Source organism: Leucopleurus acutus, assembly GCF_964270905.1.
Source record: "Leucopleurus acutus genome assembly, chromosome: 16".
Lineage (NCBI taxonomy): Eukaryota > Metazoa > Chordata > Mammalia > Artiodactyla > Delphinidae > Leucopleurus > Leucopleurus acutus.
The window spans coordinates 71,046,967-71,074,351 of record NC_139158.1 but is presented as its reverse complement, the minus strand read 5'-3'; positions in this window follow the sequence as shown (position 1 = coordinate 71,074,351).

Here is a 27,385-nt window from a genome sequence, read left to right as displayed (position 1 = left end):
TAGTGTTTAGCTTCCATGTGTTTGTGTTTTTTTCCCTGTAATTCATTTCTAATTTTATAGCGATGTGGTCAGAAAAGATGCTTGATATGATTTCAATTTTCTTAAATTTACTGAGGCTTGATTTGTGACCCAAGATGTGATCTATCCTGCAGAATGTTCCGTGCACACTTGAAAAGAAAGTGTAATCTGCTGTTTTTGGATGGAATGTCCTATAAATATCAATTAAATCTATCTGGTCTATTGTGTCATTTAAAGCTTCTGTTTCCTTATTTATTTTCATTTTGGATGATCCATCCATTGGTGTAAGTGAGTTGTGAAAGTCCCTCACTATTGTGTTACTGTCGATTTCCTCTTTTGTAGCTGTTAGCAGTTGCCTTATATATTGAGGTGCTCCTATGTTGGGTACATATATATTTATAATTGTTATATCTTCTTCTTGGATTGATTCCTTAATCATTACATAGTGTCCTTCCTTGTCTTTGTAACATTCTTTATTTTAAAGTCTATTTTATCTGATATGAGTATAGCTACCCCAGCTCTCTTTTGACTTCCATTTGCATGGAATATATTTTTCCATCCCCTCACTTTCAGTCTGTATGTGTCCCTAGGTCTGAAGTGGGTTTCTTGTAGAGTGCATATATATGGGTCTTGTTTTTGTATCCATTCAGCAAGCCTGCGTCTTTTGGTTAGAGCATTTAATCCATTCACGTTTAAGGTAATTATCTATATGTATGTTCCTATGACTATTTTCTTATTTGTTTTGGGTTTGTTTTTGTGGGTCCTTTTCTTCTCTTGCGTTTGCCACTTAGAGAAGTTCCTTTAGCATTTGTTGTAGAGCTGGTTTGGTGGTGCTGAGTTCTCTTAGCTTTTGCTTGTCTGTAAAGCTTTTGATTTCTCCATTGAATCTGAATGAGATCCTTGCCGGGTAGAGGAATCTTGGTTGTAGGTTCTTCCCTTTCATCATTTTAAGTATATCATGCCACTCCCTTCTGGCTTGTAGAGTTTCTGCTGAGGAATCAGCTCTTAACCTTATGGGAGTTCCCCTGTATGTTATTTGTCGTTTTTCTCTTGCTGCTCTCAATAATTTTTCTTTGTCTTTAATTTTTGCCAATTTGATTGCTATGTGTCTCGGCGTGTTTCTCCTTGGGTTTATCCTGTATGGGACTCACTGTGCTTCCTGGACTTCAGTGGCTATTTCCTTTCCCATGTTAGGGAAATTTTTGACTATAATCTCTTCAAATATTTTCTCTGGTCCTTTCTCTCTCTCTTCTCCTTCTGGGACCCCTATAATGTGAATGTTGTTGCGTTACATGTTGTCCCAGAGGTCTCTTTGGCTGTCTTCATTTCTTTTCATTGTTTTTTCTTTATTCTGTTCTGCAGCAGTGAATCCCGCCATTCTGTCTTCTAGGTCACTTATCCGTTCTTCTGCCTCAGTTATTCTGCTATTGATTCCTTCTAGTGTAGTTTTCATTTCAGTTATGTATATTATTCATCTCTGTTTGTTTGTTCTTTAATTCTTCTAGGTTTTTGTTAAACATTTCTCGCATCTTCTCGATCTTTGCCTCCATTGTTTTTCCAAGGTTCTGGATCATCTTCACTATCATTATTCTGAATTCTCTCTCTGGAAGGCTGCCTATCTCCACTTCATTTAGTTGTTTTTCTGGGGTTTTATCTTGTTCCTTCTTCTGGTACATAGCCCTCTGCCTTTTCATCTTGTCTATCTTTCTGTGAATGTGGTTTTTGTTCCACAGGCTGCAGGATTGTAGTTCTTCTTGCTTCTGCTCTCTGCCCTCTCCACTTGGGTACTTTGACCCAAGTCTGTGGCCATACCTTAACTTTTTGTTTCATCTTTGCACCGTTCATTCAGACATGAATGCATGTTTAACTTAATTTTGTAAGAAATTAGGATGAATTAGTGCCAGGTCATTTCCTTAAGCTATAAAGATGTGATAGTGTCCCTGCATTTTAAAAAATTACAAATGGAAAAATACTAAACCACACACAAAAAAGTGGGGTCATCAAGATTCAGAATTTGTGGAGTGTGGAGAAGGCAGTGGGAAAAATAGAACTGGTTCTCTTTGTAATTGTGAAAGGAGAGAGGGATGAACCAAGAAAAGCAGATCTTAAAAATGTAGGGCTCTGAAGCGAAGAGAAAGGGCAGGAATAGCAAAAAATAAGTCTTTGAAGAATCTTTGCTTTATGAACAGAGAGTGACTCTGGGAGATGTATTACAGATCTAAGGAGTTGTCATCTTCCACAAGACATGTTTAACTAAGGAGAGTTTAATAGAGAAACTGTTTACACGGGGAGGGCAGAGTTGAGGGAAAGTGACAAGAGCACTGTGGGGAGCCCTTCCCACCCCAGGCCTGAAGGAGCAAGAGAATGAAGCAGTGACTGGACCTTGGAGAGGGTCCAGCTCATTTAGGCTGGGTTCGATTTGGCTTTGTTAACGAACCTCATCCTCAAAATCAATGGCTGATAGTAATTGCTATATAAATACCCCAGCTCCTTCTCCCCTCAAATGGGCTCTATACTAGTTCCCAGTGGAGCTTAAGTCCCCATAGCAGGTGGCTTAATAATGCACCCTTTATTGATTGTCTACCACAAAAAGGGAAAGCAAGGCTTAACTCCCAAGAGAGGGGAGCAGTCTGAGGATTGCCAGATAGGAGTGGTAGCCTTTAGAAGAAGGATGTAGCCAATTTGCAGTCCCCTGGAAGGGAGGGAGCCGGGGGAATAATGATAATAATACCCCAATCATACGCTCCAATATTCGCTCCAATATTCCAGTCTCTTTTCCTGCGAGCTTTCTCTGAAGCCAGAGAAGGCATCTCTGCTAACAAGGTAGGACAAAGTGCTTTGGAGTAAACATTGCTCAGGGTGATCTCCACTTCCTGGTATACACACCCTTGTATGTTCCCCACCCAGTAAGTGAGGGCCGGACTTATTGACTCACTTCTAATGAATAGAATGTGGCAGAAGTAAGGGACATCACTTCTAAGAGCAGACTATAAAAAGACTGTGGTTTCCAGCTTAGGAATATTCTCTCATGCTTTCTCACTCACTCGTTCTGAGGGAAGCCAGCTCATGTTGTGAGCCGCCCTGTGGAGGGACCCACAAGTCAAGGAACTGTGGGAAGCCAACAACCACACAGGTGGTCTTGGAAGCAGGTCCTCCCCAAGTTGAGCCTTTCAGTGAGACCACAGACTCGGGTGACAGTTTGGCTGCAACCTCATGAGACATCTTAAGTCAGTGGCACCCAGCTATGCTGTGCCTGGGTGTCTGATCCCCAGAAACTGTACGATAAGACATGTTTGTTATTGTTAGGCTGCTAAGTTTGGGGGAGCTGTGTCATATCGAAACTGATAACTAATCTCCTATTTCTCTTCCCTACTTGCCTGCTGGTATTTTCTTCATGTCCCAAATAAACGACGTGCACTTGAATCCACGACTCAAGGTCTGTTTCTGGGGGCAGCCCAAACTAAGAAAACACACAAAGAAACAGAGGCTGGGTGAGAGGAAGGAACTTTCTGGAAGTTCTGCTCTGGGCTTAGACATTTGATTCTGAGTCTGGTGCTTATAGCACCACTTCCCACAGGGAGAGTCACTGATCAGGGAAAGGGGCAGCAGCAGAAAGAGTGCTGGACTTGAAGTCAGAGAGCCTGGCTTCAAGCTGTCCCTCTGCCCATTCTTCTGGTGCCGAGCGTATTTGATTCTTCAGCGGCTGTTTTCCTGGCTGAAAAACTCTAATGACTAACTCAAGGGGATGAGGGTTAAATGAGCTTGAAGCCAGTGACCAGGGCTTTGGTAAATGTGAGTCATTATTGTAGGCAGAATGGCCATGGGCCCCCAAATCGCTAATCACAGGACTGGCCATGCGACCCTCGAGTGGCATGGGACTCTGAAGCTGCCCCACGGGGCTTCCGGGCCCGATGGGCTTCTGAGCAAGTTCTTTTCTTTGCCTGGAATGCCGAGTGCCCTTGGAGAGGAAGCAAAGCAAGCAGCAGCCCAGCCCACTCCGCTCCGGCAACTCAGCTCTCTCAGACAGACGCAGTGTCCCAAGGCCCTTTCAAAATAATCCTATCTTGAGATGTTTATATACAAACCTGGGAAAGAATGGGGGTATTATGCTTGTGACAGAAAGTGCTCATAAATAAGAAGGCACCATTTCTCGTTCATTTCCAAGGCTGCTCCGAGGGCTACTGCCATTGGAGCTGGGCCTGGGCACAATCTGACTTACTAGATGGGCTTTTCTTGGGGTTTTGTTGGGCCTTGTCAATCAGGCTTGCTGGGGAAAGGATTGTGTTTTGTCTTGGAGTTCCAGGAGTTTCTCTGCAGCACTGCTTATCTGCCTTGTCACTGGGGCCTGACTTCCTCCACTAGGTGGAAGATCCACTTCAGAAAAATCACTTTTTTTTGTAATCAAGGCTTATAACATGTTTCAGTGAATTCCTCAGAATCACTTGTAATCATTGTCGAGAGCCCTTGGGGGACGGGGCGGGGATGAGTTTGAATGCAGCGTGTGACACACACACACACCACGGCTGCCCTCAATTATTCTCTTGTTAGATCTGCCACCAAAACGTATCATCTCCAGGCACACCTGCCCAGTACCTCCCCATTATCACAGTTAGCCTGTAGTAGGAAAGGCACATTGAGAGAGGTGAGGAAGAAATCTATTTTAAAGTGTGGGTGATGTGCCGGGCACAGTGCTGAGAACTCTCTCTCTGTTACCTCATTTTGTCTCCACAACAGCCCTGAGAGGGAAGTACCATCATTATTTCCATTTTGCAGATAAGAAAACAGAAGCTCAGGGAGATGAAGCTAGTTGACCAAGGTCACACAACTAGTAAGTGCTGGAAAAGGGACTCAAACTGTTGTTGTTTCATGCTATAAGGGCCCCTCCCAATGATTCAAGAGTTATAGCAAATATTACTGCAGAAACATATTTACTGCTACTGCTATTACCCACTCTTTGCTCCTCCCCCCAAGATAAAAACAATGCATGTAATATGATATACTTCGGAAGTGTGATCACTGCTCAGCAAACATGCACTTTCTATAGGCTTCCCTGGGAGGCATGCAGTTCTTGGCCCTGGTGATGTTGGGCTTGGCCATGTAGTTTGGTTTGGCCAGTGAAGTGTTCCTGGATGTGATATAAGCTGAGGCTTGAGATGTGTTTGCATGGTTGAGCTTGGCTTCTTGCGCTCCTACCAGTCAGGCAGCTGCTGGTTCAAGCAGGTTGGGAGACATATAAAGGGAATTGGGATTCAACTCAAGCTTAGAGCCAAGCCTGGCTGAATCCAGCTGGCCCCAGCTGATTTTGCAAATGAATGAACAAGAAAAAATGCTTATTGCTGTTTATCTGCTATTTGTAGTTGTTTGTTATGCAGCAAAAGCTGACTAATACAACAAGCAAAATGTAAGAAACCAAAATACTTCTTATGTCAGCCTCAAAAGTGTATTTCCTGTATACATCTGTCCATCCAAACATTTATTGTGCAGCCAGTATGTACCAGGCACTTATAATCATTGTCTGCATTAATTTCTACTGCTGCTGTAACAAATTGCTGCAAATTTAGCAGCTTAAAACCACACACATATATTATCTCACAGTTCTGTAGCAGCCTGGCTCTGCTGGGTGCTCTGCTTAGAATTTCACAAGGCCAAAATCAAGGTGTCGGCATGGCTGTGATTCTTTCTGGAGGCCCTGAGGATACATCCAAGTCCAAGATCATTCGTTGTTGCTGAATTCAGTTCCTGGAGGCTGTAGGACTGAGAACCGTGTTTCCTTGCTGAATCTTAGCTAACGGTCAGTCTTTGCTCCTAGACGCTGCCTTCATTCCTTTGCATGCTGTCTCTGTGGACCCTTCCAGTAAAGATGAGTGAAGTCCCTTTCATGCTGTGAATTTCTCCAGCTTCCCCTTCAGTTACAGCTCTGCAGTTGTAGGGCTGAACGAGACAGATGTGCACTCTACCCTCGTGGAGTGTACCTTCTAGAAGAGACAGTTAACAAATATCCCAATTAAAGGGATGAATCCAGATTGTGGTGAGTCCTGGAAAGGAAATTAATAGACCAATGTGATAGAGTAGAGGAGGGAGTTTCTAGAGGTAGGGGCATTAACTCTGCTGGTTGTCCCAAAGATTCTACAAAGCAGGAAGGGTAAGCTTGATCAATTTGTGAGTTCCACTAATGGCTGAAGAATAGAGGTTCCAATCTGGTCTTAGGGCTCCTGATGCCATATTTAACTGTGTATATATGCCATTGGCTGCCAGCCCTAATCTGGGCATGGACAGTGGGTGCTGCAGAAATGGCACTGGATGTAGAACCAGAACTATACTCAAGTCAGTTCTCCTTTGCTCACTAGCTCTGCTATCTTGAGAAAGGTAAGAAACCTAGCTGAGCCTCAGTTTCCTTACCTGGAAAATGGGGATATGACCCCTTTCCTGCCTACCTCCTAAGGCTCCTCGTTCTGTTGTAAATATGAGAAGAGGTAAGAACAATGAAGAAAAAGTGTCCATGTGTTGTGGCTGACACTTCCCAGAGCAAGGTGACATTGGGAGAATGCATGGTTGCTCATGTCCAGAAGATCGCTGGATTTAGGGTGACTAAGCTGTTCCTAGGGGGCTGATTTCCTCCACCCCTGCTGGAGGGCAACTGGGGCAACCCTTCAGTGTTGTCTGAAATATGACACACAGGGTGTCTTGTGACCTGAAGGAGGCTTTTTCTCCCCTAAAAACTTCAAGAGGCCTTTATAAAGCACGATTGAGTTGGCATTGGTTAGGACAGAAGGGTCGCTCCTTAGCTCTGCTGGTCTATCCTCTCCACTCCTCGCTCCACTGTTGGCCGCTGCGCTGAGTGGTGTGTAGAAAACATGCAGGACTTGGGATAAAGGAGTCCGGAATGCCTTGGATTCAGAGGTAGCTGGTTCCTGCTAGGTAGAGTCAAAAGAGCACTGGTTGAGGAGTCCCTAGGCAAGGAGGCAGTGTGGCATCATGCCCTAGACCGTGGGCCCTGGACCTGGCCTTCTGGATTCAGTCCCAGCTTATCAGCTCTGTGACCTTAAGTAAACTTTCATTTTGCTGAGTCTCAGCTATAAAATGGGCACAATAATGGTACCTGCCTTATTGGGCTGGTGAGACATTCCATGGAAGGTGTTGTAGCAGGTGTGCTGGGGCCCTTCTGCTATTCTCTTGACCCTCTCATCACCTGCAGGTTCCTGTACACGCCCGTGGTCTCCTTCCTTAAGCACCTCTGATTCTTTCTGCCCGAGAGCTTCTCTGGCCCCAGGAGGGTGCTCAGCCCCGACACGGCACATCTACAGGTGCCAGAGAATTAATGTCTCAGGAGCGACTCTCAACCCATGAGGGATGGGAGTTGGTGGATAAACCTCACATTCAGTGGAATAATTCTCAAGTGGGTAACACAGAGTTTCCCAAAGTGTTCCCAAAGGGGACCAAGTCCCAGTTGCCTTCAGAGGTGACCTACTCATTATTGCGTGTTTTATTGGCTTTCCTCTCTTCCCTGTCTCTTTCCCTCACCCTCTCAATGTGCTTCCTGGAATCACCTCCCAAATAAACTACCTGCGCCTATATCCTTGACTCCAGGTCTGCTTTGGGGGAACTCAGCCAGGGCAGGGGCTTAGCACAAAGCCTGGCATTTCCTAGGTACTCAGCGAGTGGTACTTACCATTGGATTATTATCACCCCTACTACCATCCTGGCTCTGCAGCAGCCCTGGGACATCCGGGGGATGTCCTGTCCTGGCTCTTCCTCTGGCCCGACTTTGAAGAGCACGAGCTCTGGCTGTGAGTTAGAAGGTGGCTGGCCATGAGTATCGCCTCTTTCCCAAGTTGGGCTTCAGCACCTGCCCATCCAATCCCAGGGAGCTCAGCCAGCACTGGCAAGAGTGTATCTTTCCTGCTGGACATGGCTCAGGTCTGGGAGTAAGAGAATCTACTAGCTGCTTAGGTGGCTAAGCCTGTTTCCTTCTCTGTACAATGGGTGTAATTAAGAGCCCAGGGTTGTTGTCTTGGTCCATTTGGGCTGCTATAGCAGAATACCATAGATTGGGTAGCTTATAAACAACAGATGTTTATTGCTCACAGTTCTCTAGGCTGGAAGCTCAAGATCAGCATGGTGCCTGAATGGTCTCCCTCCAGTGAGGACCCTTTTCCGTGTTTCAGACGGTTGACTTCTTACCATGTCCTCGCGTGGTGGAAGGACAAGGGATCTCTGTGGGGTCTCTTTTATAAGGGCACTGATCCCATTTGTGAGGACTCCACCCTCATGCCCTAAGCACCTCTCAAAGACCCCACCTCCTAATCGTGTCACATTGGGGATTAGGATTTCAGCCTAAGAATTTGTGGTGGGGGAGGACACAAACATTCAGACCATAGCAGTTGTTGAGAAAATTCAAGGAGGTAACGCTTATGAAATGTTTCGTACAGTGCCTGGTACAGAGGGAGGACCCAAAATGGTGGCCAGAGATTTTCTCTAGACTAACCTCCCGTTGCATACCTGGAAAACAGAGGCTCAGAGAGTGACCTGTCAGAGCTTTCGAATAGGCAGTCCCACCTATCATGGGCTGGAGGGGTGGGTGGAGTGGAAGGGTCTGGGTAGGGCCTGAATGACAGCAAGCCTTCTTATAAAATTTCTGGCCCTGCCAGTCTCCACTGATCAGATATTTATCAGACCCTGCAGTGTGCCCATAGCACAGTGCAGAGATGAAAACGACACACATCTGGCCCCCAGGAAGCTCACGGCCAAGCGTCAGGCAGGTAAGCCCATGATGGCGCACAATAGAATATGTGTCATATGATGGATGTTTTCAGGACTGTGGGAGAAGCTGATTTGGAAAGCTTCAGATTAAAAGTCTCTGCCGTCTCTTTGGGATAGCTCAGTAATCATGTTAAACATGAACATTTATTGTCCCTCTGAGACAGGCACAGTTTAAAGCAGTTCACATGAGTTAACTCAGTTGATCCTATACCGATATGGACCCTGTAAGTATGAACTGTTATTATCATCCTCATTTTACAGATAAGAAACTGTCTCAGAGAGGTCATGAGTCACACAGCTGGTAAGTGGTAGAGCTGGGATTTGAACAGTCTGGATCCAGAGTCCGTCCTTTTAACCACCACTATATGCCCCACCCCAGACTCACAGGGGACCTGTCATCTGGTCATCTGCACTCCCAGGGGTCCTTCGGGGGAATTTGTGTGCAACTTTAGTTAATGATGCTTTGATTAATTTTTGTCCCATGGCTCCTTCCTGGGCTCTGATAAGTTGCAAGTTCCGGGTTTAGTTTGGATTTGCTGGGAAACTTGAGTCCATTGAATGTGCAAGGATTACTGGATGACCACTCTGTCTTGGCTTCCCAAGGCCCCATCCTAGGTTCTAAGTGTGTGGACTTTATCATGGTTTTCCAGGACATGACTGACCACCCAGCCATTTCCATCCTACAGAGGGAGGGTTCTGAACTTTTGCGGGGTCACCGATTGTGGTAGATACGGTTATAGTGCCCTAACACGATCCTTTTACTTCCCATCCCACAGCTGCTGTGAGGTCAGCTGCTAATGGCTCACAGCTGCCTCCTGATTAGGGTTGCCATATTTAGCAAATAAATATATTCTATTTTATCTGGCAGGCTCACCTCTTCTCTGGAGAACTGTCCTTGATTGATGGGAGCAACCTACAGCCAATGACTGACTGATACGGAGTCTAAAAGGCTTACCCCTTACCATAGGATGGGGACAACTCCGTGGTACAGTTTATGCTCCAGAGTCCCCCCCATGGATCAGGCCAGGGCTGCATATGACCTGAGATCACATCCTTGCTGGGTTCTTTTCCCTTCCTTCTGTTTACAATTTTCTCCTAAGAGCCTTTGCTCAGTAACTCACAAGATACTGAATCCTTATTCAAGCTCTCCTTTAGGGAATGCAGGTCCCCTTGAGAACATGATAAAAACTCTAGACTGTCTCCCTAAAAGAAGCACAGGGCTTCCCTGGTGGCGCAGTGGTTGAGAGTCCGCCTGCCGATGCAGGGGACACGGGTTCGTGCCCCGGTCCGGGAAGATCCCACATGCCGCGGAGCGGCTGGGCCCGTGAGCCATGGCCGCTGAGCCTGCACGTCCGGAGCCTGTGCTCCGCAACGGGAGAGGCCACAACAGTGAGAGGCCCGCGTACCGCAAAAAAAAAAAAAAGAAGCACAGATATACCTACACAACAACATCGGCACGTGGTTTTTGGGATTGACCTTGAAGAGACCCCTCTCACTTCCTCCTGTGTTTCTCAGACCTGTCTATCTCACCCTCTCAGAGTTGACTACTATGACTGTCAGCAACCACTGATCAAATACATTCAAAGGAATGGGAATTAAGCTCCACTTCTTGAGAGGAAGAGCATCACAGGATTTGTGGACATATCTTTAAAGCCACCCCAGTCACTTATGCAATTTTACCTTTAATTTGTGTGATTACTTCATTAATATCTGTTTGGGCTGCACTCTTCAATAAAGAAGAGTCTCATTTTTTTTTTCTTTTTCTCACCATGGTATCCCAACACCCAACACATAGCTAGCGCTGAATAAATATTTATTTAATAAATACTAACCTTATTTATTTATTTTTGCCCATATAGTTCAAGAAACGTCTTTGGCAAAGAAGTCATGATCCATTTTTAGTAGCCTGTCACTGAAACTCGGCACATACGTGAAAATGCTTGCAGCTGCCCTTTCAATTCCAGTTTGAGGTTGAGGTATAGAGTATGGAGCCCATGATTTTTTTCTTCATTCATTTTGGAAACGTTTATTGAGCACTTACTATGTGTTGGAAAGAGTTCCAGATACTGAGGGTATAGAGATTAACAGGACGCACAGTGGCTTTATAAATTGAGACATCTACAGGCTAATGTATAAAGTAGCCCAAGGCTTTTGAATCATCTTCAAATGTGAAAGACAATAGGCACTTGTAGAAACAGACCCCTTGACATGAGTTTGCAGAAGCTGTTTTATCAGCCCAGTATGTCATCCAAGTGGAGTATTTACATTTAATTCTAATCTGACTGTGCCAACATCAGTCCTCTGGTTTTCTGCTTTCGGTCACTGTTTGCAAACGTATAAACGGTTTTGTCAGAGGAGCTGGATAAAGATGGAAAGAAAATGGCATTATATATGACTAGTGGGGATCTCAGAGTGGTTGATGCTGAGAAACAGTCAGCTCAGGTCACGGGGGCGTTCGTGGAGAGCAAGGATAATGTGAAGAAATGGAATGGGAAAAAAATAAAATAGCGGAAAAAAACTTTGGCCGAGGTGAATGCAGTGTGGTAAGAGGCCTGGTCTGTGGCTCAAGAGACCTCAGTCCAGTCCCCGCTCTGCTACAGGGAGCCCCACTCTCCCTTCGCTGGGCCTCTGTGTCCTTGCTTGCAGGATGAGTGCATTAGATCGGACCAGAGGTCTTAAAACTTCTTTTTGGTTAGCGTGTCTTCTCTCCTGTAGCACTGTAACGCAACACCCAGATCTATAGGACGGGTAAGAGTTAAGCCTCTCTTCTTAGAGGAGTAACAGTAGGGGCTGCATCCATGCCATTGGTGCCTCCTCCATATTCCCTTGCCCTTAAATTTTCAGTGCGTTGCACTAAATTCCAACTGCCAGAGTGTGCCTTCTTTTTCTTTTTCCCCCAGGGCTTTCTTTGGCTGGCAGAGTCCATTTTGCCACCTACTTGGCAGGTTGGAAGTACTGGGGAATTCACATTCCCCACAAGCAGCCCTCAACCAATGACTGATGGGAGCTGGGGTATTGATACCATCAGGTGGGCCATCTTGAGGCATATGATCTAGACTGGCTCCCAGGCCTCCCCAGAAGCCATAAGCCCTGGGTGCCCACAGTGGCACCTGCATTGCTTACCCACCCTTTACTGGCTGCCTTTTCGTGCGTTTCTCACTTGCTCACTCTTCTACTGGTGCTTCCTGGGGTCCCCTCCCAAATATATGACTTGCACTTAAATCCTTGTCTCAAGGTCAACTTCCAGGATGACCCTAACTAAGACAGGGGCTCAGAGTAGAAAATACCCTCCCTTCCTGCTTTCTCACCTCCCAAGACCTCTCTGCAGAGCTCCTAGGCCCCCGAGCAGATGACAAACCATTGGACTTCAAAAAATTACAACTCCGTTTCCTTATGGCTGCGGCATTTGACAATATCCACACGTCTCTGCTTTCGTAGAACGTGGTGTATGAAAAGCAGCTCTACACTAGCGTTTCCAGGTGAAAAGAAGCAGATTCTTTATAAACCCAAAGTCGAATTGTGCTTCGACTTTGGAGGCAGGTTATTATGAACTAGCTTTCTCTTTCGCTCACTTGCTTTATGGAGTAAGAAAATGAATCTGTGCCGATTGGCAGACATGCCGGCCCCAAGTAAGTTAGGGACAACGAAGCTTGAATGTTTCTGGACTGATAGAGGCACCCCCCTCGTCATGATTGGTGAGTCCCTTTCTGACCCTTCTCCTAACCTTCACATGGAGGAGAGAGGAAGAAAATCAGAGACTGAGCGGTATTTGTCCTCCACAGCTGGGAAGGGAGAACACGAAACGCAAATGTAGCTCTCGCTGTGGTGCAATGCTCAGATTCCCTCGCCCTTCCTGCCTTGAGGCACTGCAGCCTAACTTCCAACTGCTTGCACCTGCGCTTCGTTGCCAGCGGCATGTGGCTGCCTTCCAGGGAATTCACACTCCCTGGGAGCAGCCCTCAAGCTGAGATTGATGGGTGTTGAGGTACCAATATCCCAGCTCCCTAGTCCCTGGGACAGGAAAACTCATGTGTGTGCTACACCGCATGCTGGGCTCCCCTGGAATTTGGTTCCAGGCACCCACAGTGATGATGTGCTGGATAACGCGCCCTGTACTGGCTGCCTTCCCTGCCTTACTCTCCCATTCCTCGACTGGTATTTTCTTGCACCTCCCAAATAAATTCCAGCCACTCAAATCCTTGTCTCAGGGTCTGCTCTTGGGAGGACCCTAAATGAAAGAAAAATTCCCCAGACAAATGCCGAGTAGTTTCTGCTTATCCCTCATCTGTCCCTGAACGCTTCTATTGTAGGTCACAGTGTCAGTTGATGAGCAGATGTTCATGGATGCTGTTAAGTGCCTCTGGGATGGGGACTGAGGTTTGGTGAGACTGTTATGGAACTGAAATTGGGTCTGCTCACCTGCACACAGCAAAACCAACCTACTGACCCCAGGGTGTGGTGAAGGAAAGTACAGCATTTATTGCAAGGCATGAAGTGGGACCAAGCAAGGAGAATGGGGAGCTCGTGCTCAAAAGACCCAAACTCCCTGATGGCTTTTGGGGAAGGGTTTTTAAAGGCAAGGTGAGGGAGAGGGTTCAGAGTGCCTAATCACCTTGCGGACATTCTTCTGAATTCTTGGTGGTGAGGTAACCTGGTGATATTTCTTTTTATTTTTAAATTTTTATTTTATATTGGAGTATAGTTGATTGACAATGTTGTGTTAGTTTCAGGTGTACAGCAACATGATTCAGTTATACATATGCATGTATCTATTCTTCTTCAAATTCTTTTCCCATTTAGGTTATTACAGAGTACTGAGCAGAGTTCCCTGTGCTATACAGTAGGTCCTTGTTAGTTGGTTATCTGTTTTAAATATAGCAGTGAGTACATGTCAATCCCATTGGGAGGCTGGTGATATTTTGAGAATTAACATCATCGGCCTTCTGGTTCCAACGGGTCTGGGGTCTACGTGCTAGTGGTCAGCGGTTAACGTCTCTCACCCGGTAGGGGTTTTAGTATTTGCAAAACAGCTCAAGGTGATGGCTTAGGATATTATCTATAGCCCTTGAGGAGGAACTAAAGGTCTTTGACTTTGTTTTATGGCCATACTATTGCTATTTTGTCTTGCTTGACTACTTTCCTTTCTTTCTGCCTTTTCCTCACTTCTCTGATTAAATTTGCTCTTTGGAACTTAGGAAGGCTTAGGAGGTTAAAGCTTTTCTACTTCCTTGGGTGTCTCTAGGAAGGCACTGCAGGGTCCTGCTCAGTTTCAAGAGCTGCCCCTAGGAGACCACCATGGGCTGGAGCACAGGTTAAAGGCCACTTGTCCTTCTATGCTGACCACCTGCTTATGGGCCAGACCTGCTCCTCCTGCTTAAGTTCAACCCCATAAGTGGCTCCCATGGCCCCCATGTCACCTGTGGTCTCTGCCCACCACTTCTGCCCTGTATGCTCCAGTAAGAGAAGACTACCCAGAGTCTCCCACCCCCCATTTTCCATCCCTTCCCTGCCAGCTGACTTTTAGGGTTTCCTCTGCCTGTTTTGCCCTTCCACACCTTTCCTTTAGCAAAATCCCATCCGTCCTTTAGCATCCAGTCCTAGGATCACCTCTTCCATGGAGCCTCCCCTGTCTCCCTATTTTCATGCATCCTCCTTACCTCCCAGGATCTCTCCTACCACATCTTCACACACTGCACTGAAATCATCAATGCAGGCATCTATCTCCCCACCGGACAGTGGGCTCCCTGAAAACCCAGGCTGTGTCTAATTCAAAGGGTCTGGCACACTGCGGGTGCTGGGTGTAGGTTGGGTTCCCCAGAAGCAGACTCTGAGATGGGGATTTGTTTGCAAGTGATTTCTTAAGGAACTGCTTTCAGGAAACCAGTAAAGGGAAGGGGGCCAGGGAGGGGCCAAAGATATGATTTCAGGTGAAAGTCCACAAGGGGAGCTTTCCACCTGATCCCTAGAGAACTCTGGAGTGGAAATCATGCCTCAGCAGGTGTCCTGGAAGCTGGGATTTTCCTCTCCTGTACCAGCCAGTCACTGACGGAGGGCAGCTCCAGGGAGACACAAACACCAGGTAAGTCCACGACTGTGTGTGTGTGTGTGTTTGTGCACGTGTGCACGCAGAATGGCTCCAGGAGGCCACAGCTGGTCTTCTGGAGAGTCGCAGATGTGGGTCGTCAGAGGCAAAGGCCAGAGGATGAATCCCCAGAGACCCCAGCGCAGAGTCTACTACAGTTGCAGTAACAGGGCTGAGAGGTTTGGCTGCGCTCCAAGAGTGTCCACTAGAGGGCTCCCCACATGTTCTATGACTGAAAGAAGTGTGGGCACACCACCTGAGTGGCCTTTGGTGCCTCAAACTCAGCACATCTCAAACCCAGCTCATCCCATGGCCCATAAGAATGGGAGCTCCCCACTACCATTCTTCCTGTGTTCTCTGGGTCCTTGGCTCCAACACATTTTCAACCTCTGGGGTTTCCTTTGGCCTCAGCTCCTACCCTCATAAGTTCACCCTTCATAAATTCACCCAATTCTTTCAATCCTCCTTCCAAAAATCTTTTGCAAAATCATTCCCTTTCTTCTCTTCTCTTCACCTTGCTGCTACATCCTCAGAACCCAGTAAGGTACTTGTACACATTGACTGAATGAATGAATGAATGGATGAGTGGTGGCCCAGTCAGCTGAAAGGAGTCCAACCTCCTTAGCCTGGTATGCCGTGTTTCCAGGTCCTGGAACACCCTCCTTTCTTAGAGCTTATGAATTCCTAAATACACTTTTATTTTTTGGCTGCATTGGGTCTTAGTTGTGGCACACAGGATCTTTTGTTATGGCCTGCAGGCTCTTCATTGTGGTGCATGGGCTTCTCTCTAGTTGTGGTGTGTGGGTTTTCTCTCTCTAGTTTAGGCGTGTGTGCTCAGTAGTTGTGGCGTGTGGGCTTAGTTGCCCCACGGCATGTGGGATCTTAGTTCCCCGACCAGGGATCGAACCCACGTCCCCTGCATTGGAAGGCAGATTCTTTACCACTCGACCACCAGGGAGGTCCCCCTCCTCCCTTTCTTTCCTTTAAACTTAGTTCTATCTGTTGGTTGAGCATGAAAAGCTTGTATGAGAAGCAGGAATAAGCCAGCCACATGATTTTTAAATTCTTTAAGGTATGAATAAAGAACAGAAAACCTTGCCATAAGAAAAGTAAATTTGTATTTTGAAAACATTCCTCTTTAGGCCAGCAGAGACAGTTTTGATCAGATCTTCCATTCCTCAATTTCTCATCCTCTGTATCTCAAATTTTACCCCAGAAGCAAAAGGGATAAGCTTTTCTAATGACAAAATAAATCTAATATTAAATTTTTGCATCATGCTTGTCTCACTTTCTGAGGTTATTTCCTACCATAATGGTCCAGGATCTTTGAAATATCTTAAAGAAAAAAATTTTTTTCATCAGTGCCTGCAACAAATGAATCACACAGACAATTTGATGCAATGGCTTTTCTTTTTGTGTAAAGTGCAAGAAATCCTGAGTGAGGAAGCTCAGATGTCACCAACCTCCAGGTTCTGAAATTACTCATCCAGACATGAAAAAAAATTGAACAGTCAGAGAGATCTAGTTTGAAAGAAAAAGAATGGTTGATGGCTTGGGAAGCAAGTAAGTACTCATTTTGCTTTTGTGCTATTGGATGAAGATGCTTGGATCAAAAGAGGACTTGGAAATGTCAAGGAATTGACAGGCAGGGCTAATAGACACAGGCAAAGTGTTTATCATACAAAAAAAGTCATACATCTGGAGTGTCAGCAGCAGTACTCAGCCCAGAGAGCCTCGCATCACCCCTCTTGCCATAACAAAAAACTCATTGACAAGAACTGTCATTGATTCTGCTTTATCTTCCGTGTGCTCCTAAGAGGGCGCATTCCAAGTGCATCCTACGTAAATGGAGGCTTGCTTCCTGACCTGAGAGATCAATTCTCTGTCAAAGAGAGCTGACTGATGGATCACCGTGTGGCTGCCATTGCATTGAAAATCACATCAAATACCTTCTCAAACACACTTCGGAATTACATGCTGGATCTCCATAGAGGAGGTTACAGATGCATCCACGTAGCTCACCAACCTGCCTGTCTCACAGAGCACATTAAATGAGGCTGGTGTTCAGCAGTTTGGGCTGTTCCCCCAGCCAGAGGCAACAGACTGTCGGGGTTAATAGCACTGATTTTGGAGCCTGGTGGCTGGGTGGGAGCCAGGATCTGCCGCTTATCTGCTCCGTGACCTTGGGCAAGTTATTCAACCTCTCTGTTTTGGTTTCCTCAGCTGCCAAATAAGGATAATAATATGGTACCTCCTTCCCTTCCTCCTTCTCTCCCTCCCAGGGCTGTATTTTTTACCACCCCCCCCCCCACCCCGCCGCCGTTTTTCCTTTGGTTTTGTTTCTTTACAACTTTATTGGAGTATAATTGCTTCACAACCTTGTGTTAGTTTCTGCTGTATAACAAAGTGAATCAACTATATGTATACGTATATCCCCATATCCCCACCCTCTTGTGTCTCCCTCCCACCCTCCCTATCCCACCCCTCTAGGTGGTTACAAAGCACCAAGCTGATCTCCCTGTGCTCTGCGGCTGCTTCCCACTAGCTATGTATTTTACATTTGGTAGTGTATATATGTCCATGCCACTCTCTCACTTTGTCCCAGCTTACCCTTCCCCCTCCCCGTGTCCTCAAGTACTTTCTCTACATCTGCGTCTTTATTCCTGTCCTGCCCCTAGGTTCTTCAGAACCATTTTTTTTTTTTAGATTCCATATATATGCGTTAGCATACAGTATTTGTTTTTCTCTTTCTGACTTACTTCACTCTGTATGACAGACTCTAGGTCCATCCACCTCACTACAAATAACTCAATATTCTTTCTTTTTACAGCTGAGTAATATTCCATTGTATATATGTGCCACATCTTCTTTATCCATTTGTCTGTTGATGGACACTTAGGGTTGCTTCCATGTCCTGGCTATTGTAAATAGAGCTGCAACAAACATTGTGGTACATGACTCTTTTGGAATTATGGTTTTCTCAGGGTATGTGCCCAGTAGTGGGATTGCCGGGTCATATGGTAGCTCTATTTTTAGTTTTTTAAGGAACGTCCATACTGTTCTCATAGTGGCTGTATCAATTCACATTCCCACCAACAGTGCAGGAGGGTTCCTCCCCTCAGTTTTATTGACATATAATTGACATACAACACTGTATAAGTTTAAGGTGTACAACATAATGATTTGACCTACATACATCATGAAATGGTGACCACAATAAGTTTAGTAAATGTCCATCATCTCATATAGATACAAAATTAAAGAAATAGAAAAAATTTTTTTCCTTGTGATGAGAACTCTTAGGATTTATTCCCAGGGCTGTATCTTGAACTGGCTTCTTCAAATGCAGACCCTGAGACATGGATTTAAGACAAGAAATTAATTGGGAGGTAAAGGTAAATGAGGGCTAAAAGGAGACAGGAGAGAGGTGGCCAGGAAGCAGTGAGTTACTGAGGAAGCCACCATTGGAGGTGACTGGAACTTGATAGAGTCCAGGGAGCTCTGGAGACTGTAAAACATGTACCTCAGAGCAAAACATGCACCCGAAGGATGGAGAAGCTGGGGTACGTATAGACCAACTTCCATCCATCTCCACAAGGGCTGCACTCGTGTGTGAGTGCATGTGTATGCGTATGCACGTGCAGGGAGGTGGCGTCAAGTCCCCGACGCTTCTGGCTTGCCATGTGGGCTATAAAACGGGCTCTGTCGGGACGAGAAAGCCCTCAGGCAAAGATGCACACGCTGACAGTCGAAGTCAGGGTGAAGGGGTAGGTGCAGGGTGATGGCAGACTCTTTGAAGATGAAATGAGTTAATTATCGTGCAACACTTAGCAAAGTCCCTGCACGAGGTAAGCACTCCTCAAAGAGCTTGATTAACACGGAAGCTACACTGCTGTGCTTTGGGATGACTTATTATTTTGGATGGATATTACCTTTGGGATTTGGAACCATGCTTAGAGGTTTGGAAGAATGACCAAGGGCATTACAGGTTTTTTTGAAGATGATTGTGTAAATGTGAAGTGGGTTTACTGATGGAGCTATCTCGATCATGTCACGGCTTGTGTGGCAAATACCTGGCTGTCTCTTAGGAGAGCTGCATGTCTTCAGCACGTCATTCAATAAGCCCAGAATCTTAGCGGCTTAACAGGAGTTAACACCTGTCTAATCCTGTCCCTCCACCCAGCCTGCACTGTGAACTCATTGAAGACAGGCAGTGGACTGGATCTTAGTCACCACTGTCTCCTTAGCTCCTAGGACAGGACACAGAACAAAAAAGGGGACAATGATAAGTGAATGAACGAACAAATCAACCAATGGATTCCATAAGCATCATGCTTGCAGATTTCCCGTCCTTTGTAATATTGGCCTCTTCCCATTGACCATCTACTCAGCTCCTTAAAGCTTTTTTTGCTCTCCTGAGTCGGTAATTGTCCCTCTCCTCTAACTTCTTGAATGCCTGGTATCTCTTCCCAGTGCCTCATCTCCTGCCTTGCAGTATGGTAATTTGTGTACATGTCAGACCTCGTCACCCTTCCCTCAAATCCCTCTGATGGCTTTCAAGTACCCTTAGGATGCTCTCCGCATCATGACCTGTGCTCTAGCTCCTGAGTCTCCCCCTGGGGATCCCACCCACCACTTTGTCATCTCCTCTTCTTCAGCCATGGTGGTCCCATAGGTGTTCCTTGCATATGTCACGCATGGCTCTGCCTCAGGCCCTTTCACCTGCTGTTCCTTACGACCTCAGTCCACTTCTGCCTTCAGATCACTTGTTCTGTTGACTCAGATCACTGCTCACATGTCGTCACACCAGAAACGACTTCCCTGACCACTGTGTCTTATAAAGGACACACACTACCACATTAATCTGCTTTATGCATTTTTTCTATATCACACATTTACTTGGTTGTCCTGTCTGTCCCCTTCACCTACAAGCCTGCAAATTCCATGTGGACAGGGACCTTGCCTTATTTTGTGTGGGATCTTCAGCTCCCACAACAGTGATCGACACATAATATGACCTCAGTAAACATTTGTTGAATACATGCATAAGGATTACTGTCTCATTTTAGACGTAGAGTAACTGAATCCCATAGAACTGAATAAAACTGCATAAAGTAACATAGCTATTTACCTGTCATGTATAGCACATCTCCTGTGTGCAGACATTTCACTTTAATCTTTATAACAGGAAATTTGTTTTACATACAGGGAAACCGAGGCACAGAGAGGTTATGTGACTTGTCCAAGGTCACACAGCCAAGAAAGCAGCAGAGCAGGGATTCAGACTGGATGGTCCAGCTCCCAGGCTCAAGCTCTTAGCCATGGCGTTACTCTAGGAGGTAACCAAGAAGGAACACACTGTGGGTTGTTGGAACAAATACTAAGAGAATCAGTTGAAAGCTCTTTGTTGACTCTCCCAACGTTGACTGGGAATTTCTCACATGGGAAGCATTATGTGATCCCCAACACTTAAGCCTGGACAAAAGCGAGGAGTGAGTGTTGGGAGCTATGATGGAGGTGAGGCAAGTGCTCTGTGAAGTGCACAGGGCACAGGCCTGGGGAGACGGTCTCATCACTGGGTCTGTAAGAGACGGCTTATACAGAGGCTTGGGGCATGACTCACCGTGTCAGCAAAAGTGAACAACATCTCTGCTTCCAGAATATTCTGATGTTGTTAACCAAATATACCTATCAGTGGGCTACCATCTGAGTAAGGCATCCTTGCCCTAGCAAACTCCTTGAAGGCAGAGCCTGTGTCTCCACAGTACCTCACAAGGGCCACAGGTATAAGTGAGGTGCTCAATAAATGCTTAATAAATGGGGACAACTTTTTTCCTTCCAAAAGCAGACATTAATTTAGGGACACACCCATCCATCCATTGCCCCACTACCAATCTCTCCCCATACTAACCTACTTCACACACAGGTATCTGACTGTTTTCACAGACCCAAATATGATCAAAGCCCTTCCATGCTCATAAACTTTCCCTGGATTTCCTTTGTCCCAGAAAAAATTCCAGTGGCATCTATACTTAAAAAGAAGTCCTCTAGGTTGTCAGTACTTGATAGAGGTTCGGAGACCACCTATTGGATTCCCTCTATCTTTCCCCTGACTAATTTTATAGAGTCCTGCTAAGGTAAAGCAAATTAACCAAGGATGCAGTGGGCCAGTGGTGGAGAACAGGCCTGGAACCCAGGTCACCTAACTCCCAGTTCAGTGATCCATCCTCTGTGAGCACTGCAGGGTACAAAAAAGTAACTGCAAGGTCACAGAGAGCAGCGTTCTGTTTGCAGGCAGCTGAATTCTCCCCTCCCCGTCATGGTAACCATTTCCACACAGTTTCATCCCTCTTTGGCCTCTGATCCATGGGCTAGATAATTAATCGGGCTTTTGAATAATTAAAATGATAAAAAAAATACCTTTGTGTCTGCTAAAATTGCTCCGGTAATTACTGCCTTATCAAGAGACTGATTCCACAGACTGGAATACTTTTCCAACAGATGGGAAGCATTTTCACTTGAGGCTTTGGGATTTAGAAGTTGAGGAAGGCGAGTTTGTTATGTTAACTAAGTCCCTTTGAAGACGAATAGTACCAACTCTTGACTCCACCATCTCCACAGGAGCCCCCTCCCCATTCTTAGATTTCCTAACAAGATACAGTGTATCTCCTTCTTGGCATTCAGAGCCTGCTATAAAATATGATCATTAATTAAAATGATCTGGATTGATTTATTCAATCCAGATTCTGCACACAGGCCTCTCTGAGCCTGGCTTCCAAATTCAGTGTCCACTTTTCAATGAGTAAACTCTCGTGGGAGCAAAGTGAGTGAGGATGCTTGCTTTCCTTGAGTTACTACCTGGCCCTTCCTGATCCAGCCAACACCTAAGCTGAGCCCTAAGATGAAACATTTTGCCCCCCCGGGGTCCCACCACTTCTTTGTCATGTTTCTTAATGGGTTTCTTGAAACCCAGATCCAGGGCGCCGGAGGCTGACAACTGCATCCTGGATTCAGGATGCTTTACAGAAACCTGGTGGATATTCCCAGGAAATACAGTGCAGTAGAAGGACCTACTTCCCAACCAAGTCTCCTTAAATTGCTCATGACCAAAGACAGGACTAACCACAACACCTGGGGAGGAAAAAAAATAATGCAGGTGTAGTCAGGTGCGGGTGACGTTCATGAGGTTGTATAAGTTTTTACGGCGGTTAAAATCACATGCTCTGGACTCAGACAATCTGGAGGTTGTGTTTTCCTCGACGTCTGCCCGGCTTCCAGCTGGGCGTGGCCAACGGGAGGCTGACAAGATGCTGACAGGCAGGGGAAAGGGAGAGGCAAGGAGATTTCTTCTCGTCTCCCTCTGCTTTGGGTGATTTCTCCAGCAGTAAAGAAGTGTTCTCCTTAGCTTCAGCTGCCCCTGGACATCTGTCATGGTTCTGGCTCCCATGCCCTTCCGCACCCCTGGGCTTCCAGTACCTTTGTCCCTCCATCCGAAGGCTGGGAGTGGCTTCTTGCTCTTGTGTATTTCTCAGTTACCTTCCCATTGCTTGTTGGAATCTCAGTTCCCTCATCACCTCTATAGCCAGTTTCCTGAATTCCCTCTGTCGTGAGTACTTGAAGCAGTTTCTGTGTTCCTGGTTGGATCTCGATTGATCAACCACTGTTTGATTAGGTAAGTCAACGTGTGTCCTCTTGGACTTACGTAAATTTGAGATGGGTCTCTGTCACTTACAACCTAGAGAGTCTGTACTGATGTAGGAGTCAACAGGAAAGAAGTAGCTAGCAGCTCCTGAGCACTTACTATATATATACCGGGCACTGTGGTCAGTGCTTTGTTTTCATTATAGAATCTGTGAAGTAGGAATTATGATCTCTATTTTGTAGATGAAGACATGGAGACACAAACAGTTTAAGCAATTTCATCTCCATCAGGTTTGTTTTCTTCACAGGGAAATTCACTCAGAAGCAGCTCCTTTAAATAAGGAAGAGATTCCCTACAGGCATGTCGAGGCTTAGGGGTGGCAAGACAAGAAAGGAGGTGAGGAATGACAAAAGGCAGGTCTATGTGCTATTTTGTGACATGGTCTAGAAGCTTAACCTGCTTCTCCCAGTTGGGAGGGTGATACGTCAAAAGAGCGAGCCACAGGCATCTCTAGTAACTGTGATTCAAGTCAAGTTCTTGCTGCTAATCGTGCACACATTTTGCTAAAGGTAGTAAATAGGAATCATTCACGTGTCCTTGGAGACCGCGGCACCATTCAGAATTTGTGGCAAATATGTCACTGAGCTTCATAAGAAAATCACTTTAAAACAAAGCTTGGTCAGCTGTTTAATAATTTACTGATGGTGACAGCAGGGAGAATATCTAATAACCATTGAGACTGGCTTTCAAATAGAAAATAAATTCATATTAGAAGTTACAGGAGGTGAAAAAGGAGGAGGGGGGGAAGCGTTATTAGCAGTAAGGAAATATTTATCATATGTCAATTCTTGATGTTTTGGAAACTATCAGAGTGGAGAAACCTGATTACTGAGAGATTGCAAAATTCCATGCATTTATATTTAAAACATTCATGGGCCTGTAAATGTTCTTCTTGCAGGAAACAAGAATTTGGTTGAGTCCATTCTCTCAAGCAGAAGCCCTGACCCCCAACTAAGCCCTGGAGAGCTTTGTTAATATGGGGGCTTTGGGGGGCTATATGGTCTCTGTTATCATATCCCAGTTTTCCTGGGGTAGGTAAGGCTTGAGAAATTTGGAGAGCAAAGCCTCAAAGAAACAAACTCAACCTAAACTATAATGCCACATTCTCCTGCTCTGGGGAGAACCTAGCCCAGAACTTATTACAGGGGATCTGGCTTCTGGGTACACTGAACTTACTTATTTTTGTTTACCAGCAAAGCCCTATTGAAATGTCTGTAAAATGAAAAGGATTTCGAGATGCTTGGGCTTGGAGTTCTCTGCTCATTCCAATGTTCTTGGTCCATGGTTGGGAGACATGATGACAGTGACTTTTAAAAGGTCCAGGAGAGGCTGAGAGGAAACCTAAAACCATTATCCATCCCGAATCACCAAAACTCCTTGTGCCTTGGTTTTCTCACCTGTTAATGGGAAATAATAAGAGAATTGTAGGGTGTATCGTGCACGTAAGGTTTTTAGCTGTGGGCTCACAGCGAACGCAAGTTCAAGCATTTCAGGAGGGCAGAAGCAAAACCCAAGTGACCAATCCCCCAGATTATCAGTCTTTAATCTTCAATGGCAGACAGTGATGAACGGTGCTTCTGAGTAGAGGAGCATCTCGGCCTCCCTACCCTTCAGCCCCCTTCCCAGAGCACAGGGCACACTCTGTCCTCCAACCAATCCCGAAATTTGCCATGCTTGGAGACAGGCTTCCAGATAAGACAGGTGATTTCTGTGTTTCCAGATAGTATGTTCTGTGGTTTTTCATTCCAAGATCATACCCTCCATTCTTCATGTTCATTTCAACAAACTCACCCTCGTTCAGCCTTGAGTTATTAGCATTTCCTTTAGCTTGTAGAAATAATGATTTATTAACGTTTTATTTGATGTGATAATGGCTTAAATAAACGTGCACAGTCTGGCCTGTCGCTCCCATGGAAAAATCTTGATGCACTTGGGAGTCTTCTGTCGCCATCCCACTGGGTTCCAGGAGTGGGGAAGGAGATCCTGGGGGCTAAAGTTTGCTGCAAATATTTTGGGTGAAATGTCTTTTTCTGTAGTATAGTATAGTAAAATATTTCGCACACAGAGCCTGTTTACTGAAACTGAAGGAACTTGTATTTATTCTACTGGATTGGCTATGGAGTAGCTGGCTGGTTGAACATGTTTTGAGGATGACGCTCACGCTTTGGTACAGAGGAAGGGGCAGTTGTATAAAAATCACAGGGTCTGTGTGGGGGACTGGATAGATTGTTTGATGGAGAGGAGTTTAGTTAAGTAGAGGGCAGACCCTGCGTAAGTGGTTAGGTCTGTAGACCACTTATTAAAGGAGTTTATGAGCATTTTGTTTCCTAAGTGAGGTGGATAGATGTTACTTGACTGCCCAAGATCCTCTGGAGAAAACCTTCCTTCCCCACTCTATTTGGTCCTCAGGGAGCTGTCAGTTATGGTGACCATCCCCAATATGGGGGGTGAACAAATGACCCTGGCTGGCCAATTCTAGTACTGCCCTCCCCACCACTTCCCGGGCCAAACTGATAGCTGCAGGAAATGGAATGTGACCCAAATCAGCCAATCAGTGTCTTCACTAGAGTTTGGCAGAGGTGTTGCAGAAGGTCTCATTTTTTACTGAGGATGCTAAGCCATGAGAACTATACATGGAGCTGTCATTATCCAATTTCCCTGGCTATCCACAGAGAGAAGCACAACTGAGATATTGATAGAGAGAGGGAGAGAGAGATGGAGGGGGGTGGGGAATGATTGGCAATTGGGTACCTGGATCCAGCTTTGCCTGAATGTGCCCATGAATTGCTCAGCTAAATAAGCCACTGGATTCCTCTTTTCAGTTAAGCTTGTTTGAGCTAGATGTCTGTCATTTGTAAGAAAATGAGTCTTGCCTAAAGTACAATGTGTGTACATGTTCCAGGCTCAGTATTCATCCTCTAAGCCCTTATAGGTACCAGAGACACAAGAATGGGCAAGATGCCGACCTGGCCTCAGTAGACTCAGAATTGTTCCTGGAGGCTCTCGGCTTCCCTTGTTCCTGACACTGTACCAACTATGCCCCAACTTACATATGCCTGACAATCACTGGTGTGCAAGTTAAAAAAATCAAACTCCTGACTGAGCTCTGCCCACCAGAGCAACACACAGCTCTACACACCACCAGTCCCTCCCATCAGGAAACCTGCACAAGCCTCTTAGATAGCCTCATCCACCAGAGGGCAGACAGCAGAAGCAAGAAGAACTACAATCCCACAGCCAGTGGAACAAAAAACCACATTCACAGAAAGATAGACAAGAAGAAAAGGCAGAGGGCTATGTACCAGATGAAGGAATAAGATAAAACCCCAGAAAAACAACTAAGTGGAGTGGAGGTAGGCAACCTTCCAGAAAAAGAATTCAGAATAATGATAGTGAAGATGATCCAGGACCTTGGAAAAAGAATGGAGGCAAAGATCGAGAAGATGCGAGAAATGTTTAACAAAAACCTAGAAGAATTAAAGAACAAACAGAGATGAACAATACAATAACTGAAATGAAGACTACACTAGAAGGAATCAATAGCAGAATAACTGAGGCAGAAGAACGGATAAGTGACGTGGAAGACAGAATGGTGGCATTCACTGCTGCAGAACAGACTAAAGAAAAAAGAATGAAAAGAAATGAAGACAGCCGAAAACCTCTGGGACAACATTAAACTCAACAACATTTGCATTATAGGGGTACCAGAAGGAGAAGAGAGTGAGAAAGGACCCGAGAAAATATTTGAAGAGATTATAGTCAAAAATTTCCCTAACATGGGAAAGGAAATAGCCACTGAAGTCCAGGAAGCACAGCGAGTCCCATACAGGATAAACCCAAGGAGAAACACGCCGAGACACATAGTAATCAAATTGGCAAAAATTAAAGACAAAGAAAAACTATTGAAAGCAACAAGGGAAAAACGCCAAATAACATACAAGGGAACTCCCATAAGGTTAACAGCTGATTTCTCAACAGAAACTCTACAAGCCAGAAGGGAGTGGCATGATATACTTAAAGTGATGAATGGGAAGAACATACAACCAAGATTACTCTGCCCGGCAAGTATCTCATTCAGATTCGATGGAGAAATCAAAAGCTTTACAGACAAGCAAAAGCTAAGAGAATTCAGCACCACCAAACCAGCTCTACAACAAATGCTAAAGGAACTTCTCTAAGAGGGAAATAACAAGAGAAGAAAAGGACCTACAAAAACAAACCCAAAACAATTAAGAAAATGGTTATAGGAACATACGTATTGATAATTACCTTAAATGTGAATGGATTAAATGCTCCAACCAAAAGACACAGGCTTACTGAATGGATACAAAAACAAGACCCATATATATGCTGTCTACAAGAGACCCACTTCAGACCTAGGGACACATACAGACTGAAAGTGAGGGGATGGAAAAAGATATTCCATGCAAGTGGAAATCAAAAGAAAGCTGGAGTAGCAATACGCATATCAGATAAAATAGACGTTAAAATAAAGAATGTTACAAGAGACAAGGAAGGACACTACATAATAATCAAGGGGTCAATCCAAGAAGAAGATATAACAATTATAAATATATATGTACCCAACATAGGAGCACCTTAATATATAAGGCAACTGCTAACAGCTGTCAAAGAGGAAATTGACAGTAACACAATAATAGTAGGGGACTTTAACACCTCACTTACACCAATGGACAGATCATCCAAAATGAAAATAAATAAGGAAACAGAAGCTTTAAATGACACAATAGACCAGATAGATTTAATTGATATTTATACAACATTTCATCCAAAAACAGCAGATTACACTTCCTTCTCAAGTG